The sequence below is a fragment of the Echinops telfairi genome, unplaced genomic scaffold, assembly GCF_000313985.2.
Source record: "Echinops telfairi isolate 266 unplaced genomic scaffold, ASM31398v2 ScPeMD7_7427;HRSCAF=8465, whole genome shotgun sequence".
NCBI lineage: Eukaryota > Metazoa > Chordata > Mammalia > Afrosoricida > Tenrecidae > Echinops > Echinops telfairi.
Window position 1 is genome coordinate 12992164 of NW_022111327.1, and position 18310 is coordinate 13010473.

Below are 18310 nucleotides of genomic sequence, written 5' to 3' on the forward strand. Positions count from 1 at the left end.
GGTGTTGGGTTAATGAGTTAATGTTGGACTTGTGGGCTTGGGCAGCATTGGGTTGGGATATTTTCGTGATGCACATTTTCTTTACATAAAACTCTCTCATATATGAGTTGCTGTGGATTTGTTTCTCCAAGGTACCCAGACTAACACAGTGCCCTAGTGTTGACTTGACTTCCAGAGACCCTTGTAGGGCGCCTTCGCCTCTCCTGGGCCACCTTCTTCAGGAAAGCCGATGTGGGCTCCCTTGTGCTGGGTGGGTTCAAACTGCCAGCCTTGCTGCCAGTCTGCCCCTGTGCCCCACCCACTGGAGCTCTTGACAACAGGCTTTCTGGAGCATCATTCACGCGCACACAGCGAGTGGAGCCCCCTTTGAGATCAATGACCCACAGGCAACTGTAATTTCGGTGGGCCTTTATTAGCCAGCAGTCAAGGGGTCACGAGAGCCTAATTCTCCCTCGACAAGGAGTGTTTAAAGAGGGGAGTTTTCATACTGTGGATTAAACAGGGCACAAGGGCAGGAGGGGTTGGGCCCTATGGAAAAATAGGAACTTCTAAAAATCAAACGGGGATTTACAAAGAACGTTAGCAATTTCAAAAAACGCAGCGGGTCAGCAGTTACAGAAAACAGCGGTTACAGAAGGAATTAGTCTTTGCAAAGTGGCCACACTTGGGTCAGGACAAAATGGCTAGACTCAGGTTAAGTAACGTGGTATGGTTCCATTTACAAAATGACTACACTGAACTAATACAGTGTAGTTACACTGGGATTCATTGCGGTGGGTTACTCCAAAGGGGCAGGGAGTTCAAAGGACCCTCTTGATCAGGTTCGAAGGCGAGAGAACTTGAACTGAGTGGGACTACATTTCCCAGAATGACCTACACGGGCGTAGCCTTGAGGAAAACCGCTCAGGACTGCACTTTGCGGGCGGGCGGGACTACAGCTCCCGTCATCCCTCACACCAGGCGTCGTCTTGGCCGCCCCTTCCGGAGGAAATTATGTCATGACTCCCAGAATCCCTCACGCCCAGCGCGAGTCCTTTAAACCCTTAAGCCACGGACTCGCAAGAAAAGCCATTTCCTGAGCCAGCCGACTTTGAGGTCGAGCTCTTCCCGTCCGAGCTTCTAAGAAAAACGCCCCCGTGTTGCCTGTATGTCTGACCAGAGTGCTTCTTCGTCTCCGTAACACTCTAGAAGCCTATGGCAGCGTCAGTAACGGTGTCAGCCGCCCCCACGGACCCGCCTCAGCCCCGCTCCCCGTCGGCTCTCTTCACACGGTAAGATGGGAGAGGGCAGTGAGGGCCCAGCTGAAGGAGAGGAGGCGGAGAAGGCTGGGTGCTGGGCAGGAGAGGGCCTGGCTCCTGGCGACTGTGGTCGGGGCTCTCCACACTGGTGCTTGGGTTCCACCGGTTTTGAAATGGCCCGCCGAATCGGAAATCGGCCTTAAAATGTGGTTCAGTTGAAGAGTTGAAGGCTGAGGGGCAAGGCCAGCCCCCCACAACTAATGAGGGTTCGATAGGCGCAATTGTACGGTGTGAATACACACACACACAAAGTCATAGAGAATAAGGAGGGATAGAAGAGATATTGAAATAATGGAGTCAGGCACATTTCATGGTAGCCTGCTCACCTCAACTCTTGGTAGTACAGGGCAGGAGAGAGAGCAGAAGCCTCAGTGAGGGAGGGGAAGGAGGACTAGGGGAGAGGGGACAAGGGAGCAAGGACCAGAGAGACAGTGCCAGGTGGGGGTCGGGGGGCATGGGGAGAGAGCCCCCCCCTTTTTTTACCATCAACTGGGAGACGTCAACTGTGGTATATTCTTACATTATGCAGCATACATTATACATTACAAAGCATACATTATACAGCACTGAAAACTAAAAAGCCCTAATTATATGCATGTCTTTTTTTATCATTTTATTATGGGTTCATACAACTCTTATCACAATCCATACATACATCAGTTGTGAAAAGCACATTTGTACATTCATTGCTCTCATCATTCTCAAAACAATTGCTCTCCACTTAAATCCCTGGCATCAGCTCATTTCCCCCGCTTCCCCCCTCCCTCATAAACCCTTGATAATTTATAAATTATTTTGTCATATCTTACATTGTCCGTGGTCTCCCGTCATCCACTTTTCTGTTGCCCGTCTCCCAGGAGGATGTTATATGTAGTTCTTTGTAATCGGTTCCCTCTTTCTACCCTCCTACTACCCTCCTGGTATCCCCACTGTCACCACTGGTCCTGAAAGGATCATCTGCCCTGGATTCCCTGTGGTTCCAGTTCCTGTATGTACCAGTCTACATCTTCAGGTCTAGTCAGATTTGTAAGGTAGGATTGGGATCATGATGGGGGGTGCGGGTGGGGGGGTGGCGAGGAATCATTTAGGAACTAGAGGAAAGTTTCCTGTTTCTTCGTTGCTACACTGCACCTTGACTGGCTCCTCACCTTCCTGCGACCCTTTCGTAAGGGGATGTCCAATTGCCTACAGATGGGCTCTGGGTTTCCACCCCGCACTCCCCCTTATTCACAATGATAGATTTTTTGTTCTTTGATGCCTGATAACTGATCCCTTTGGCACCTCGTGATCACACAAGCTGGTGTGCTCCTTCCATGCGGGCTTTGTTGAGCTAGATGGCCGCTTGTTTGCCTTCAAGCCTTTAAGACCCCAGACACTATATCTTCAGCCAGGCACCATCAGCTTTCTTCACCATATTTGCTTACGCACCTGCTTTGTCTTCAGCGATTGTGTCGGGAAGGTGAGCATCATGGAATGCCAGTTTAATAGAACAAGGTATTCTTGCATTGAGGGAGTACTTGAGTGGAGGCCCAATGTCCATCTGCTACCTTAATACTAAACCTATATATATATATGCACATAGATCTATTTCCACATCCTCATATATAAATATATTTACCTCTTTATATGCCCTTTGCCTCCTAGCTCTTTCTTCTATTTCCTTTGACTTTCCTCTTGTCTCACTATCATGTTCAGCCTTCATTTGGGTTTCAGTAATTCCTCTCTGTCACATTACCATTGGTCACGCCTTACAAATCCTCACCACCAATTTGGATCACTTGTTGTTCCCTTGTCCCTTGGTTTATTAATGCCACTTCCTTTGCCCCTACCTCTCCCATGTCCCACTGGAACTGTCGGTCCAGTTGTCTCTGCCAGAGTGTTCATCCAGCCTATCTTAGAGCTGTGGAGATAATAACATGCACAAAAGCTAGACAGCAAAACAAAGCAATGAAATGAAACAAAACAAGTCAATGGCAAAAAAAAACAAAACACAAGAAGAAAGGAAAGCTTGTAGTTCAAGTACTGTTTGCTGGCCTTTAAGGAGTGCTTTCCTGTCAAGTCTGATGGGGCACCAAGCCTTGGCCCCAAAGAGAGCTCTTTATTTCTAATGAAGGCTTCTATGTCTTAGGTGGGCATGTAAACCCCCTAATTACAGGTAAAGACATACGTTACAGGAAGGGTTTGTACTACAGGTAATACAGTAATGAGAGGGGGACAATCTAGGGGTATACATGCAATAGGTAGGGGAGGGATTGGGGGGTGACAAGATGTGCAGTCCTAGATTCAAGATGGCAGCCTGCCCTTGGATGTCACTGAGCAGGTCTGACCCATTCTCTGTCTCCCCCTGGAAACAATGCTAGCAGTAGGGTGTGAGCCCCACCTTTAGTGGAACAGATGCCTTCAGGGAGAAATAATCCATTGTCCTTAACAGCAGGGGGTGGGACCAGACATTAGTCTGAAAGCTGAATGCATCTAACCTCACACCATGTGCTGACAAATAGCCTCTAATGTTCAGCATATCTTTGGGGGACACAAAGCTGGGAAAGAGTCCCACAGAAGGCACCAGCTCTGCAGACACCTCCTGTGAGTCATCCTGAAATGCAGCCATTCAGCATGCAGCACTTACCACGGCAGAACCATCTTGAACACTGGCAGCTCCACAGACCCTGCGCAAGAGTACAAGTGTGACAAAGAAGGACCCCCACCCCACCCCCACGGGCAGCACACAGCTCCACACAGACCCCTGGGCAATGTGGCACCAGCTCCCGTGTCCCCTGGGGCCCACACAGACGATCCGTGTTCCGTTCCCCTCCCTTCTCAGGCCCAAGGCCCTGGGTTCCCTATGAAGTTGCCTGTCCTCAGTGGCCATGGCCATCTCCCGAGGGCCCTGTGGGCCAAAGTTCTTAGTGTGGAGGGCAGTCCTGCCTGTGGGGGACAGCTCCGACTGTGCTGTGTGGAATGTTCTGAAATGTGGCAGATGGCGGCCATTTAGAGACCATGAAGTAGTGCCTTAGCTCCCTCTGACCCCAGCTGACCCTTCACCCCCCTCCGCACTCTGGTTCTTACCAGGATGGTCAGTGGGCTGTGTCCCGGACACTCCCTTCTCAGGAATGCTCTGGGGACACCAGGGTTCTGGGGCTCCCAGTGGCCTCGGGCTGTGGCTGGTGTGGGAGAGGCGTCTTTGAGCTTCACTAGGGGAGGAAGAAGGGGTGACATCTTCAAGGAACAGCAGCTAGTACTTTGTGGGGAGCACAGTCACTCCAAGGACCTTCAGGGACAGAGGACAAGCTGCACAGAAGGGTTAGCCTGGGGCATGGAAACACAGCGAGGGACCACCAGGGCTCTGGTGGCTCGATGGGTCATGCCCTGGGCTGCCCATCAGCCGTTCCAAGGGTGAAAGAGGCCATCTGCTCTGTGGAGACACCCACAGGGCAGGATTGGTTCTGGGCTGATACCTCACGGTGCAGTTCTGCTCCGATGCACATGGGGGCGCCCTGAACCCAAGCAGATTCCAGGCCAACCGGCTAGTTTGGACTGAAGGTGTCTGGGTGAGGCCTGGTGGAGCAGTGGGTCAGATGTTGGGCTGATCACCGGGGTCGGTGGTTCAAACCCACTAAGAGGCTGTCTGCTTCCGTAAAGACTGACCTCCTCAAACCCACAGGGACAGTTCTACCCTGTCCTGTAAGGATGCTGTTAGTAAAAAAATCCACTTCATGGCAGTGAATAAAAAGAAAATGGTGGTGTGTGGGAGTCTGCATGTCCCTCAGCCCATGGTCTGCGCCATCCGCTGTCATTAAGCTTCCCATTCCAGGATGTTCCCTGGCTATTGTCTTGCCTGAGTTTTTTTCATTGCTTGACCTTTGTGATGATTGGTACTCCATGGCAGGCAGCCGCCATGCTCATTGGACACCTCCGCCAGGCATCCAAGTGCACCTCATTTGCATGCGGACCGTCCAAGTGCACCTCATTTGCATGCGGACCTGTTTGAGGACTGATGCCTGCCATTTTTTCCGTATTTGGTAGCTGCGTGATTATTGGATACTACCTGTTACACTTTATTAGCATATGATGTAATACTACCCGCCCACCATTGGGTATTTAAGCCTCTGCCTTCTGCTCAATAAAGGGGGCTTGATCAGACTCCTGTCTTGCCTCCATTTCTCACGTCTCTTGCCCCTCTTCATTCCCAGTCCCTTTTTCAGGTATCCACGTTGTTTGATGACCTGCGGGATGGGTCGTTTTGGCGCCCCAACGTGGGGCACTAGCGAGTTGAGAAGCCTCGGTTCCTGCGCCGCTGGCATCCTGCTATAACACTGAGCTGTGACACTGTGCTGTAGCACTTTGCTGTAAACACTGAGCTGTGACACTGTGCTGTAGCACTCTGCCATAAACACTGAGCTGTGACACTGAGCTGTAGCACTCTGCCGTAAACACTGAGCTGTAACACTGAGCTGTAACATCCAGCCGCTGTGCCTTTGTCGCCTGGAAAGCCTTGAGGCAATCCTTGCTCAACCACCCTGAAAACAAGGGAACCCCCTGAGGAAGCAGACTGGCCGGTCCAGAATTAGCAAAGAAAGAATCAGATGTTGTGATAGAAGGAAATGATGTTCAAGAGATTATAAAATTGCTAAAACAAATGCTTAAATGTCATTCTGCTAACAGCCCTTTAGCTGCTCCATTGTCCGGAGCTACTTTCACTTTCTCAAGGCCAAAACATGGGGAGGAGCTGCCTCCCAATCCAGGAATAATAGCTTTTCTCATATCAGAGCTTGTGCAGGGATCGGCGGAACTGCATAACAAGCTGAGTTGTTTGCAGAGGTGGTAGCTGGTGCTGATTGGTGGAAAGTGCTCTGTCTGCTAAAATCAGTGACAGGCGCTGGAGGACTCTGCAACCCTATCTCCTTTTCCTAAGCTTAAAAGAAAGTGCTCCCCTCCAGAACCAATAGTTTATAGAGCCCTAGAAGGAGAGGTTTTACAATGGGGTGGAGGGTTTGCTCTTATCTCCACAGATTCCGGAGCTGAGTGGTTGTCAACGCAACTTCTGAAACGGAGAGATGGCTAAGAAGTCCCGCACTCAAAAGTTTCTGCAAGAGTTTTAAAAATGTTCCCTTTTCCTTTTGCTGAAGAAGAAGACAGGAATATTAATAATTATAGCTTGGGGGTGAGGGGATTCCCTATTTTCCCAAGATATGATTCTCATTGTTTATCTTATTCACATGAGGTTTGGGGAGTGAGGTGTAATCATTTTTCTTTTGCAGCAACTACGGTTCTTATTTCTGTAAGAGGCTTTCGGGGGAAGGTCGGTAATATTTCCGAGGCCGCTTCTACCCTGTTATCAATTTTCCCACTCCTTAATGTAGATCCTGAAATGCTATAATTGGTATAAACTTGTCGAGGAAAACGGCCTAAGATATTGTTAAATCATACAGACTTTAAAATAGTGGATTGGGCCCTCTCATAATATTACTATTACTCATTTCATTAGGGCCTGTGATATTTAACAAACTCATGGCATTTTTAAAACAGCAAATTGAAGCTGTTGTAGCGTAGCCTATTCAAGTGCATTATCATCGTTTGGAAATGTTAGACAAGGGTGGCCCACTCCCCAACTCGCCTGAGTGATAAGACCCCCTTCCTTTGTGTGCTGGGCTGAACAGTCAATGACGGGTAAGATCAGGCACTGTTCATACCAACCTAAGACAGGCCCTGGTTTGCCAGAATGTAATTAAAGGCGTTCCTCGAGACCCATGACGGGTAAGGATGAATCAGTGCCCTGACGACCTAGGACAGACGCAGTCCCCTAAAGGATATTCCAAACTTCATTGCACGAATACTTTGTGTTCGCTGTTATACAGAAAAGGGGGACATGTGGGAGTCTGCACGTCCCTCAGCCCATGGCCTGCGCCGTCCGCTGTCTTTAAGCTTCCCATTCCAGGATGTTCCCTGGCTATTGTCTTGCCTGAGTTTTTTTCATTGCTTGACCTTTGTGATGATTGGTGCTCAGTGGCAGGCAACCGCCATGCTCATTGGACACCTCCGCCAGGCATCCAAGTGCACCTCATTTGCATGCGGACCTGTTTGAGGACCGATGCCTGCCATTTCTTCCATATTTGGTAGCTGCGTGATTATTGGATACTACCCGTTACACTTTATTAGCATATGATGTAATGCTACCCGCCCACCATTGGGTATTTAAGCCTCTGCCTTCTCAATATGAGGCTTGATCAGACTCCTGTCTTGCCTCCATTTCTCACGTCTCTTGCCCCTCTTCATTCCCAGTCCCTTTTTCAGGTATCCACGTTGTTTGATGACCTGCGGGACAGTCAGTGGTGGGGCAGGGCATCAGAGCCTGGCAGGGCAATGAGCTAGGCGTTGGGCTGCTCACCTCATGGTTGGCAGTTCATATCCACCATCTGCTCAAGGGGAGAAAGACCAGATTATCTCTAGGAGCAGACAACTTCCCACTCTGGATGGGATGTGGATTACACAGTTACACAGAAACTGCAGGTTGCTTTCAGCAAGGAAGGATCCCTGGGGTTCTCACTTCAAACCCACTGGCTGCACTGAAGGAGAAAGAAGAGGCTTTGTGCTCCCATGAACAGCCACAGCTGCAGTAACCATGGGGGCAGATCTGTCCTGTCCTGGAGTGTCACTGAGTCAGAATCCAATCCATGGCAGTGGACTTTTGGGGCTGGAACCCCAGACCCTGACCTGCCCATTCCCATCCCCCTCAGCCAGGACCCCATGCACCTGGGGCTCCTCCCATGGGGACAGGGGTAGACTCTGAGGGTGCTCTCTACCCACGGAGCCCTTCGGAAGGGACCTGCCCACCCTGGGCCTGCCAGTGCCACCACCATCAGTAGCTGCAGGTGGTGATGGCAGTGGGCACATGAGCTCCAGGGAACGAATTGCACACCAGTTGAGGGAGCGCTTAGCAGGATGCTTCCTGAGGGCCCAGGACAGACACACAGTTCCACAGTGTCTAAACAGAGCTGCACCCTGGCGTTCCCCAGGCTGTTCTTCAAGACCAGACAGCCAGCCCTTTCTTCTCAGGCGCTTCTGAGCAGATTCCACCCTCATGAGCAGCCATGATGAATGTTTGTCATTTGCCCCACCCCACCCCCTCAAGCCAGCCTAACCCTAGGCCATCAAGCTGATACCGACTCAGCAACTCTGCAGGACAGGGCTGTGTCTGTTTATGGGAATTCAAAGCCTCCTCTTTCTCCTTCAGAATGGCTGGTGGGTTTGAAGTGTTGACACCGCAGTGAGCACCCCAGGGCTCCTTCCTTGCTGAGAGCAACCTGTACAGAGTTTCTGTATAACCCACATCAGTCACAAGAGAGCTCATACATGGTCACTGGTGGCCCAGTCAGGAACCCTGGTGGTGCAGGGTTAAGCACTCAGCTCATAGCTCAGTGTTTTGAACCCACAGGTGCTGTGAGGGAGAAAGACCAACCTGTCTGCTCCCATAGAGACGGTATCTACTTGACCATGATGTTTTTGTTCTGAATTTGGAATTTATTTTCCTGTTGAGTCTTTTACAGATTGAGGTTGAAATCAAGCAAGAGGTCATCCACTTGGAATACGGTGGGACTACCAGCCAGCCTCATGACACCAAATCCTCAATTGCAACTCAGCCTCCACACAGGTGCAGCTACTGATTCCAGAAATCATTGGTTTCCTGAATAGAGAGAGAGAGAGACACAGGATAGGCGGCCACATGGAAGCAGAGGTTGCAGAGATGCGGACACAAACCCAAGGATGCTTGGGGCTCCAAGGAGCTGGGAGAAACCTTGAGGAAGGACCCTGCAGCTTGAGTGGGGAAGACGTGACAGTCCACCCCTGGACACTGTCTCTGGAGCTGGGGGAGACCACACAGCCTGTTGTGTTAGTGATGCCTCAGGACACCTGTCCCAGGTCTGTTCATTCCCCACAGTGAGTGGGAGGAGGAGACAGGAAGGGCTGTCAGTTCTGTTCCCTCCAGAGACACCCCACCCCCAGCTTCTCAGAAGTGCAGCTGATGGAAAGGGGTGTGGTTTTCTGGACGCTCCAGGGTCAGTGGATTTGGATGCAGTGTCAGGGCTCCCTCTGAAGGGTTCCGAGTGACCCAGGGCCCCTGTGAAACTGGGAACACAGGGAGTGAGGAGGGTGTTTGATCTCTGACGGGTGTATGACAGTGTCCAGGGGGCTCCAGGCATGGTTTCCAGGCTCCCCGTGGATGCACATGACTTTAAATATCAGCACCCAAGGGACTTCCAGGAACAGTGGGTTGGGGTACATGGCAAACTGGTCCAGGGATCATCTCAAACCATGTGCCCACACCTTTCCAAAGCCCGTATCTATTTCACCACAATTTAAAAATCAGCAAAGATAGTACTGGAGTGCCAGAATCTCCATGTCCCCTGTGAAATCAGGCTAGCATTGAGCTGCTCACCTCGACGTCAGCAGTTCAAACCCACTGTCTATTCCTCAGGCTGTTTCCACAAGAAGCCACCGCCACTGGACTGTGGCAGTGTGGAACAGCAGAGGCACGCTAGGGGAAGGGGCCAGGATCTCTCCTGCTGGAAGTCCACTGTGGAGACCCGTGGACCGGGGCAGCTGCAGACATCTTCACGTGAGCCTGACTTCCCTGACCTCCAGTGTGATCTGTCCCAACTGTCTGGTAGCCCCTGCTACCCACTGTCTGGAACATTCAGGAGGAACTACAGATGTGGTTCTGCACAGAACTATGATTGGTGCACAAGGCCAGCATCACATCAGGCCCAGGGAGGGTGGCATCACCACGGGATCTCAGGCCTGTTACAGGGCCTGCCCCCAAATCCCAGGTGAGGGTATCCCATGGGTGCTGAGGGACACTGTGACAGGAGCCAGAGGCCATGATGGCTTCATATATCCATTTCACAATTTCGGCTAAAAAAAATCTGCATGTGCCCTGTGAAGGCCAGAGGGGTGGATCAAGCACAGGCAGGATATGTCAGGCAGGGGCAATCTATGGCTATTTTGGGGCAGGTTTGGAACCAGCAGCTAGCAGGTTCAAGCACAAGGCATAGTGGGCGGCCTTGGCGGAGCTGGTTGCACTCTGGTTGGGTAAGTAGCCACCCTTGCAAGGAAAGCACCTGCAGGTATGTGGTGATGGGAGGCCCACAGGCTCGGGAACAGCACCAGGGCCCCAATTCTGGGCACAGGGAGGAGGGCACCCTGCAAGAATAGCCCTGTCATGTGGCCATCCCCGGTGGGGTTCAGGCCAGAGCAGCAGATGTGGGTTTGGCTCCTGCTTTGGATCTGGTAGTCTTATCTCCACTTAAGGACCTGCATCTCCTGGCCTGTGGTGCTCATCAGCCAGATACCACCCCACACCACCGACGACAACCCTCCCTGGCCTGCATGATGCTGCAGGAGGGGGCGGGGGGGGAGGGGGCTTGCTCCCTGCCAGTTTCAAACACCCTACTGCTCTGATAGACACAGGATGATGTGGGGAGGGGCAGCCTGTTCAGGGTCCTAACAGGTGGACCCTATCTCAGTGGTGGGGACCCTACCTGTGTAGGAACTAGCAGCCTAGGGTGGCCTGAGGCTTCACACGCAGGTGCTGGCCATCACACAAGGGTTCCTGGTACTTGGATCTGTGGCCGAGGGGTGCCCCAAGATACCATGGTGCTGGTTGAGGTCAGGGACAGGTGGGCGGGGGAGGGGGAAGCCCTGTGTCCCTTTATCCCCGACGCACACACCCTGATGGGCTGGAGACACACCCACACAAGGTGTGCAGGAACACAAATACCTGGTCTCCTGAATCGATAACATCTGCCTGTGGGGGTGGGCCTGGAATACAAGTTGCAGGGAACCAGGCCCTTCAGGGTCCAGGCTGTAAGCTAAGCCTCCACCATTTCATCTTCAAGCTTTGGGACTTGCCTGTTCCAGGAAGCCCGTAATTCCCTCTGTAGCCCCTTGGGACACCTCAGGAAGACCAGTTTGTCCAGTGTGCTGCACCCCACATCCCTGTGTTTGCAGGCTCACTCCTTGACCTCATCCCAGCCTTTTGGAGATGCACACCAGGATAAAACATCTGTCACTGCCCCCCAACTTTACCATGTCACAGTGACCCTGTGGGATGGGGCAGGGTAGGACCGCCCCAGTCAGTTTCCCAGGCTTGATGGGAGCAGACTATGCAGCTGGTAGTTTTGAACTGCTGACCTCAAGGGGGCCTAGCTCTGGCCTCCCTGGCATGGCATGGCACCCCCATGGCCGCTTGCTCCGAGGTCCCCATTTTCCCTACTGGGTGGTTCCTTGTGTGAACAGAACTGTACCTCAGTTGCATTTTGGGGGTGGTAGGAACCCGTTGTGGGGTTGGGCTCTCCCTCTGCCTATGGGGCTTGCTAGGCACCACAAAGCATATGGACAGCTCTGAGGGCATTGTAATCTTGCTGAAAAAACTAAAAAGCCAACAAACTAGAGTTCCAGGGCAAGGATATGCCATGCCCCCTGAATCCCAGCAGGCTCCCAAGGACTTGATGCTTCTACTCTGATCTTGAGGTAACATAATGTGGCTGCCCACAGGGCAGTGTAGGAACAGCCCCCTTAAGTGCCCTCTGAGGGCTCCCCAGGATGTTTCCTGCTGCAGCATCAGCCAGTTCTGCTGATTGTGCTTCCTAATGTGGTCTCACTGTGCCAGGGACCCCCACCTTGCCATAGCAACTAAGGCCACCCCCCCCACCTCAGCTATACCCCTAACTGCAGCTACCCCATCAACTCAGCTCTGCCCCCAACCAATCCCTCCCTGACTTCAGCTGCACCCTGGCCAGCCATATCTGGAGGGTGAAAAGTCGCTGCTAGGTCGCGTTCAGGACTACATCTTCCAGGGGCCACCTCAAGCCCTGCAGCCCACTGGTGACCCAGGGTCCTCGGGACAGGCTTGCTCATGCTTGCTGGTCCTCCACACCGCGCAGGCCCAGATTTTCATCCATCAACCTGACTGCGCAGCCGGCCTCCAGGGCAGCAGAATTCTGCTGGTTGCCTGTGTGACAGGAGGGCCGTGGACGTCCAGGGGAAGGTGGGGTGGCTGGAAAGGCAGCCTGGAATGTGGGTGGAGGGACGAGCCCTTAGGTGGCCTGAGAAGGCAAATTGATTGGGGTCAGGAGGGTTACACCTTTGTGCCCCCCACCCTATGGCATTTCTGCTGGCATAGTTGTGACACCAGGTCCACGTGCACCCTCAGGAGTGCCCCCAGCAGTGGGGTGGACAGACATAGGCTATCCACCACAAGACAGGATGCTCGTCTTCTGCAGCGCCATCTCAGGGTGGCTGATGTCTCACAGACTGGGGAAGCCTGCATGGTCAGCACAGGACAGCCCACCCCTGCCCTGTACCAAAAGCTAGAGCACCAAAGAGGGCGAGTTTGTGCGATATCACTCTACAGGCCACCAGGGAACAGGGACAGCTGGTGAGGGATATGCAGGGTGGATGGGATAGAGAGGAGTGGGCTGGCTGTGGGCGGTGGGTGGACAGATGTGTGAGGAGAGAAGTAGAGAGGGCAGAGACAGAGGGAACAGAGATGATAGAGGGTGGAGGTGACAGACATGGTCAGAGAGGAGTTAGGCACTGGGAGTCACTGGAGGAATCCTGTAGACAGGATATGTTCTCCAAATATGCTGGTTAAGAGTGCAGCTGAGCCAGAAAGCCACCAAGCAGGGGAGGTGGAGGACAGACTCTACCAGGGCTCTACAAGGAGCCAAGAACTGAGGGGGCCTCCCCTGAGCTCACCATGTGAACCGTGAGGCCCCTGTTTGTGAATGTCACCTACTTGTGCCCTTTCAGCTACACCAGGGCTGGGAGTTGGGGCTGCAGGTGTCCTGTACAGTCAGTGCTCATCCTCAGCAGGGCTGAACTCAAGGGCTGAGTAGTGGGCCTAAGCAAATCAGCTGGCAGCCTGAAGGCCGATGTAGGGGGCTTCCCAAGAGGAGACTCAAACCTCAATCAGCCTTGCCACCTGACATCAATGCAGACTGAACGCATCACCTGTAATCTCAGAGTGAACACACAGCCTGCCCCAGGTGGGACCCTTGGTGCCTGGTCTGTCCCAGCTGGGTTCCCTGTGCATGACCTCTCTGCCCTTGGTGGCGTCTGGGTGTTCCTATAGGAACCTCTAACGTACCCCCTCACCCACTTCACAGCTGGCCCATGAGGGGCCACTCTCACTGCACAGGCCACATCTACCAGGGTGGCAGTGAAAGAGGTGACTTGTAAGCCAAAGGTCAGAGGCTGGTGCTGCATCCCCAGTTGGGCTCGGGAGAAGGCAAACCACATGGGGTTGATGTCAGAGGACAAGGCTTAATGTGGTAAGCTAGCCCCGTCTCTGGTGGTGTGGTGGGCTGTTGACACTGAACCTGGAGGGCACAGGAGACAGCACGTTACAAAGGTTTTGGCTTTTGTGGTTGAAACTGCCCCTGTGGTGAGCAGCCTTCTGTTGACCTGACAGGTCAGATAGAAGTGCCCCCAATGGGTTCTGAGACTGTCAGTCTTTACTGGAGAGACTGCCATTCATGGTCCTCCCTCGGAGCAGCTGGTAGTTTAGAGCTGATGACATTGTGGTGAGCAGTACACCATGTAATCTGCTATGTCTGCCGGCTCCTGGGGTGGGGGTGGGGGGGCGGGCGGCGTCTTTCAGCAGGTGATGAGCATGTGGCAATCACTGGCCCGGGGAAGGTTGGTCCGGTCCATGGTGACATCAACTCCCGCAGCCTGCAAGGTTCCAGGCTCAGCACCAAGGGCCTTTGAGTTTGAATGCTCCACTGAGGTTTGCTCAGCATAAATGCAGCACACAGACCTCCCAACAGGTGGGCAGACAGGAGAGCAGGAGTGAGATGCCCTGTGGGGGATTGTTCCCAGGGGCACTTCAGGAAGTAGAGAGTCCTAGCCCTGACCACCACTGCCCAAGTAAGCGTCAGGGTGCACCATTACCCATCCTGACCCCTGAGCGACCTTGCCACAGTCTCTTCATGTTCCATCAGTCTGTGGTACCCCTTCAGTCTGTATTCCCCCACTACACACACCCGCACACCCACACCCTGGGCAGCCATCCCATGCCCGAGTCCTCACCAGAGTTGGTGAAACCCCACAAGCTCACAGCACTGCCGCTATCCGTGTAGCAGACACCGTTTTTGTGGCAAGCTTCTTTAGTACTTTCTTGATCCTCACCTCCTTATCCTTTAGCAGCCGCTGTTTAACTTGCAGGACTGTCTCCCCTGCAACACAGGTGGGAGGGGTCATGAGCATGGAACCTGAGCCCAAGCACAAGATGTCATCCCAGGGCCCAGGGCATGTTCTGTGTCCTGAAGCATGGGGGCCCTCATCCTACAGAAGAGACATGGAGGGAGAGGCTGGAGAGATTTGGCCACAAGCTCAGGATTGTCCAGGGCCCTCAGGAGCTGTGAGAGACTGAGAAACCCCTTGACCTCAGACTCCAGGTCACCAGCACTGGGAGACAAGTTTGTCACCTTATGCCTCCAATTTCTGTCCCCTGGACAGGAACTGAGGTGTGAACATGCCAGCCAGAGCTACCAAATCCCCTGGCCCAGGGACAGGAAACAGCATTCGACCTGAGCCCATGATGTAGCAAGAGTCCCCACCTGGTTGGTTCAAGTGTGACATGTCCTTCAGGTTAGACCTGGCTCTAGAGGTGGGTCCTTGCCCCACATGCTGTCACTGTCCGGGATGGCATCTACTGGGCAGCCCCATTAGGGTTCACCAGACTAGGGCACCAGGCCGGAAATCAGCCCTCACTACTGCCCCACACTGTCCTCTACTAGCCATGATCCTCTGTTGTCTGTGCTGTGTCAGGGTGGGAGGTGACGAACACTGCCAGCATCTACCTGAGGAGGGTTCCTGGCCTCTACTGACCAGGGGGATCTTGGCCACTTGCAGCTGGGCCTCCTTGGCAGCAGAAGATGTGCAGCACAACAGTGAAGCGATCAAATTCTACCCACCCCAGGCCAAGTCCAGCTCCTGCAATAGCCAAGAGGGGAGCATCTGAGGCCACAGCTGGGCACCAAACAAACCTGGGCAGGGGCCACACTTGAGGACATGCATACCTGGCCAGGTACATACCTGAGCAGGTGGCAAACCTGACCTGATGTACATGAAGGCAGAGAATATACCTGCACACCTGAGCAGATGACATACACAGGGAGATTCTAGCTGGGCAGATGACATACACAGCAGAGCACACCTGGACAGGTGGTCCTGGATAAAGTGGGGTCATCCTCTGCTTGTCCCCTGACTCAGTTGTCCTTCTGCGGGCTCTGCCCCTAACCTGCGCTAATGGTCACACCTGGTGGCTGCAGGAGCCATCCTTCATGTTCAGGAAGAAAGACATAACTTCTGGGAAATGGAGGAGGGCATCACAGGTGAGCTTTGTGCCCTCACATAGCTGTTCCGGGATTCATTCTGAGGACATGGGGACGCCTCGGGTGCACATACACACAATGGGTAGTGGGGGAGGACCTGGGGTCTGCCTGAAGGGTGGAGCTCCCACGCAGTTCTCTGTCAGTGCAGCCTATCTGACAGGCCCTGGAAGCGGAGGCTCTTCCAGACATACAGTGGTGAAAAGACCCATGTGTCTGAGGACAGCAGGGGCCCTGTTGTGGGGCAACTAGTGCTGAAGGGGCACTTGCCCAGGGGAAGCTGATGGGCGGTAGGCAGGTCAGTGGTTCCAGAAGCCCTGGCTAAAAAACCCTGAGGTTCTACAGTGAGTGGGCTGCAGTTCATGCCAATCCTGGAAGGGCCTGCCTGCTGAGGGGTGTAAGGGAAGAGGGGTCTGCGCCCTTGCCACGTCCTTGCACCCCCAGCACACCTGTTACCTGCTTGAAATTACGTCAGCCAAAGGAGCTGGCTGTCGGGCATCTTCTGGGCACCACCAACCAGCCAGCTGTTCAGTGTGGGCCTCAGCCATATGCCACTCAGCAGCCTGAGGGAAAGAGGGTCAGAAAAGAAACCTGAGGGTCCTGCTTCCTAAGGGTGGCCACACCCAGAAACTTGGTCTCCAGCCCCTTGTAGCCTTGCCCCTTCTAATCCCCAGAGGTATAGCCTCTGTGGCCCCTCTCTGAAGATTAGGCCGGCCCCTGGACACCCCGCCCAAATCGACGGGTCAGTGTCTGTTTCTGCAGGCCCTCAAAGGGATTAATCTTCCGCATAGCATGGAAACATAATCCCATTGCCGCCTCCAAATCAGAGGGTGGGTTCCCAGTGTAACACATGGCAGAAGTGGACGCCTCAATCCTGGGAGACAGAGACCTTGGAGACCACGAGGCCTGGGCAATAAAGAGCTGACCCATAGCAAGAGCCTGGAGTGCTCCTTCCTTCCTGACCTCCCCAGTGTGTTAGTCTGCTGGAGCCAAGTGTGCGTCTCCACATTTCTGAGCTCCTGGGGCTGCCCACAGGCCAGCAGTTTCCAGGGGATGGCAAAGTCCATGGCCAGGGAAAAGGATACTGGGACCACATCAGACACCTTGGCTCGGAACCCAGGGTGATGTCAGCAGAACAGCTGAGAGGCACACGGTGGGGGTGGAGGGAAGTGAGGCTATTGGCCTGGGCTCTGGGATGCTCTCTTCACAACCTCCACACATGAGGGGAATGGGAAGGAAGGCCAGTTTCCAGTTCTTTCCCCAGGCTAGAAACCCTGGACCAGACCCCCATCAGGAGCCTGGAGAGGGTGAAGCAGAGTAATGTGAGGGGCAGAGGTGCCATCAGGCAGAAGGGGCTGCTTGAAGACCCTTGATGATGCCCTCTTCCCACCCTCTGGGGCCTTGCCGAAGCAGTGAAGCCTAGGTGGGCAGGGATAACGTGGCCGGGCGGGGAGCAGCAGAGGGCCCATCACAAACGAGCGTGTGCCTGCAGGACTCAGAGCATTCCCACCATCTCGCTGTGCCCATTAGCCTCATGAAGTTGCCCTGCATGCAAACCCCACTTTCTGTCCCAGGGGTGTGAGGGGACCTCGTTCTCAACCCACTCCTTGGCCAGCCTCTGAAGCTTGACTCCTTTTTTGATTCCTCCCAGAAAACGTCATCTTAAGGGGTATTCCACAGTAGCAACAATGTGGTAGCAGCCACAGAAGCCATCTCTCTTTACCCAAGACATGTCCATCAGTGGTGTTTAGAGAAATAGTGCCCAGGGTGCCCCTTGGGTGCCCTCTGCTGGACGTTTACATCAGCTGCACGTGACAAGTGAAGGCATGACTTACCCTTGTTTGTGGACTTGGGAGTAACCCAGGCGGCTTCCAAAGCACAAGAGACCCACGCTCCTCTCGTTTTTCCCACTCTACTGTAGGGAAAGAGGGGGGAACTCAGCAAGGCACACCCAGAATTGCTCACAGCAGACCCTCTCCTAAGGCTGTGCCCTGGTCTGAGGGCAGTGATCCAGCCACCCAGAGGCACAGTGTACAGGGCAGGGCTGTAGTCAGAGGGAGGGGATGCTGAGAGAGGGTGGGCTCAGGCTTCTCCAGAGATCTAAAACCAATACAGTAGAGCCAAAGTTGGACTCTGAGGACTTGCAGCCAAACTATGAAACCAACAAACAAGCCCACTGCCACTGAGGCAATTCTGAATCATAGCAAGCCTTCATAGTGTTTCTGGGAGCAAACAGCCTCATCTCTGTCCTGATTGGGACTATAACACAGTTTAAACCTCAAGGTTCTGGCAGTTAGAGGCCAGAGAACTCAGGTGGTAGAAATAAATGCATTGAATTGTTGCTTTCAGCTAAGAGGCTGAAACACAGAATTTGAGGGAACATTTCCTAACTCCTCATCTATGACCGGCAATATACCCGGACCCCAAAGCCAGATAAAGATACCACAAGAAATGAAGGTGCCCAGCTGATACCCCTTATGAATCAAGATGCAAAAATCCTCAACGAAATATAGCATTTGAGGTCAATGTATACGTAGGAAAGAAAGAAGTAAAACGACCTCCACTCAGAGATGACATTATCCTATGTGCCAGAAGGCTTTAAAAGTTCATGGGAAAAGT

At 53.2% G+C, this 18310-nt stretch overlaps 2 long non-coding RNA genes across 3 annotated transcripts in view; one reads left to right on the forward strand and one right to left on the reverse strand.

Moving 5' to 3' along the window:
- Positions 1-4952, forward strand: part of LOC123522639 — an 18520-nt gene extending 13568 nt beyond the window's left edge. Inside the window, exons 3-4 of the long non-coding RNA XR_006680879.1 lie at positions 1189-1271; positions 3814-4952. This is a non-coding gene — a long non-coding RNA (uncharacterized LOC123522639). The remainder of the gene's footprint in view (positions 1-1188; positions 1272-3813) is intronic.
- A 3604-nt stretch (positions 4953-8556) lies between these two features.
- Positions 8557-17634, reverse strand: LOC123522638. 2 transcript variants are annotated; one of them, XR_006680878.1, is made up of 4 exons: positions 17527-17634; positions 16148-16254; positions 14388-14533; positions 8557-8979 (listed from the first exon to the last, which is right to left on the reverse strand). It is a non-coding gene; the product is annotated as an uncharacterized LOC123522638 (long non-coding RNA). The 2 variants fall into 2 exon arrangements; XR_006680877.1 differs by lacking the exon at positions 8557-8979 and having other exon boundaries at positions 12005-14533.
- Positions 17635-18310: the final 676 nt, after the last annotated feature.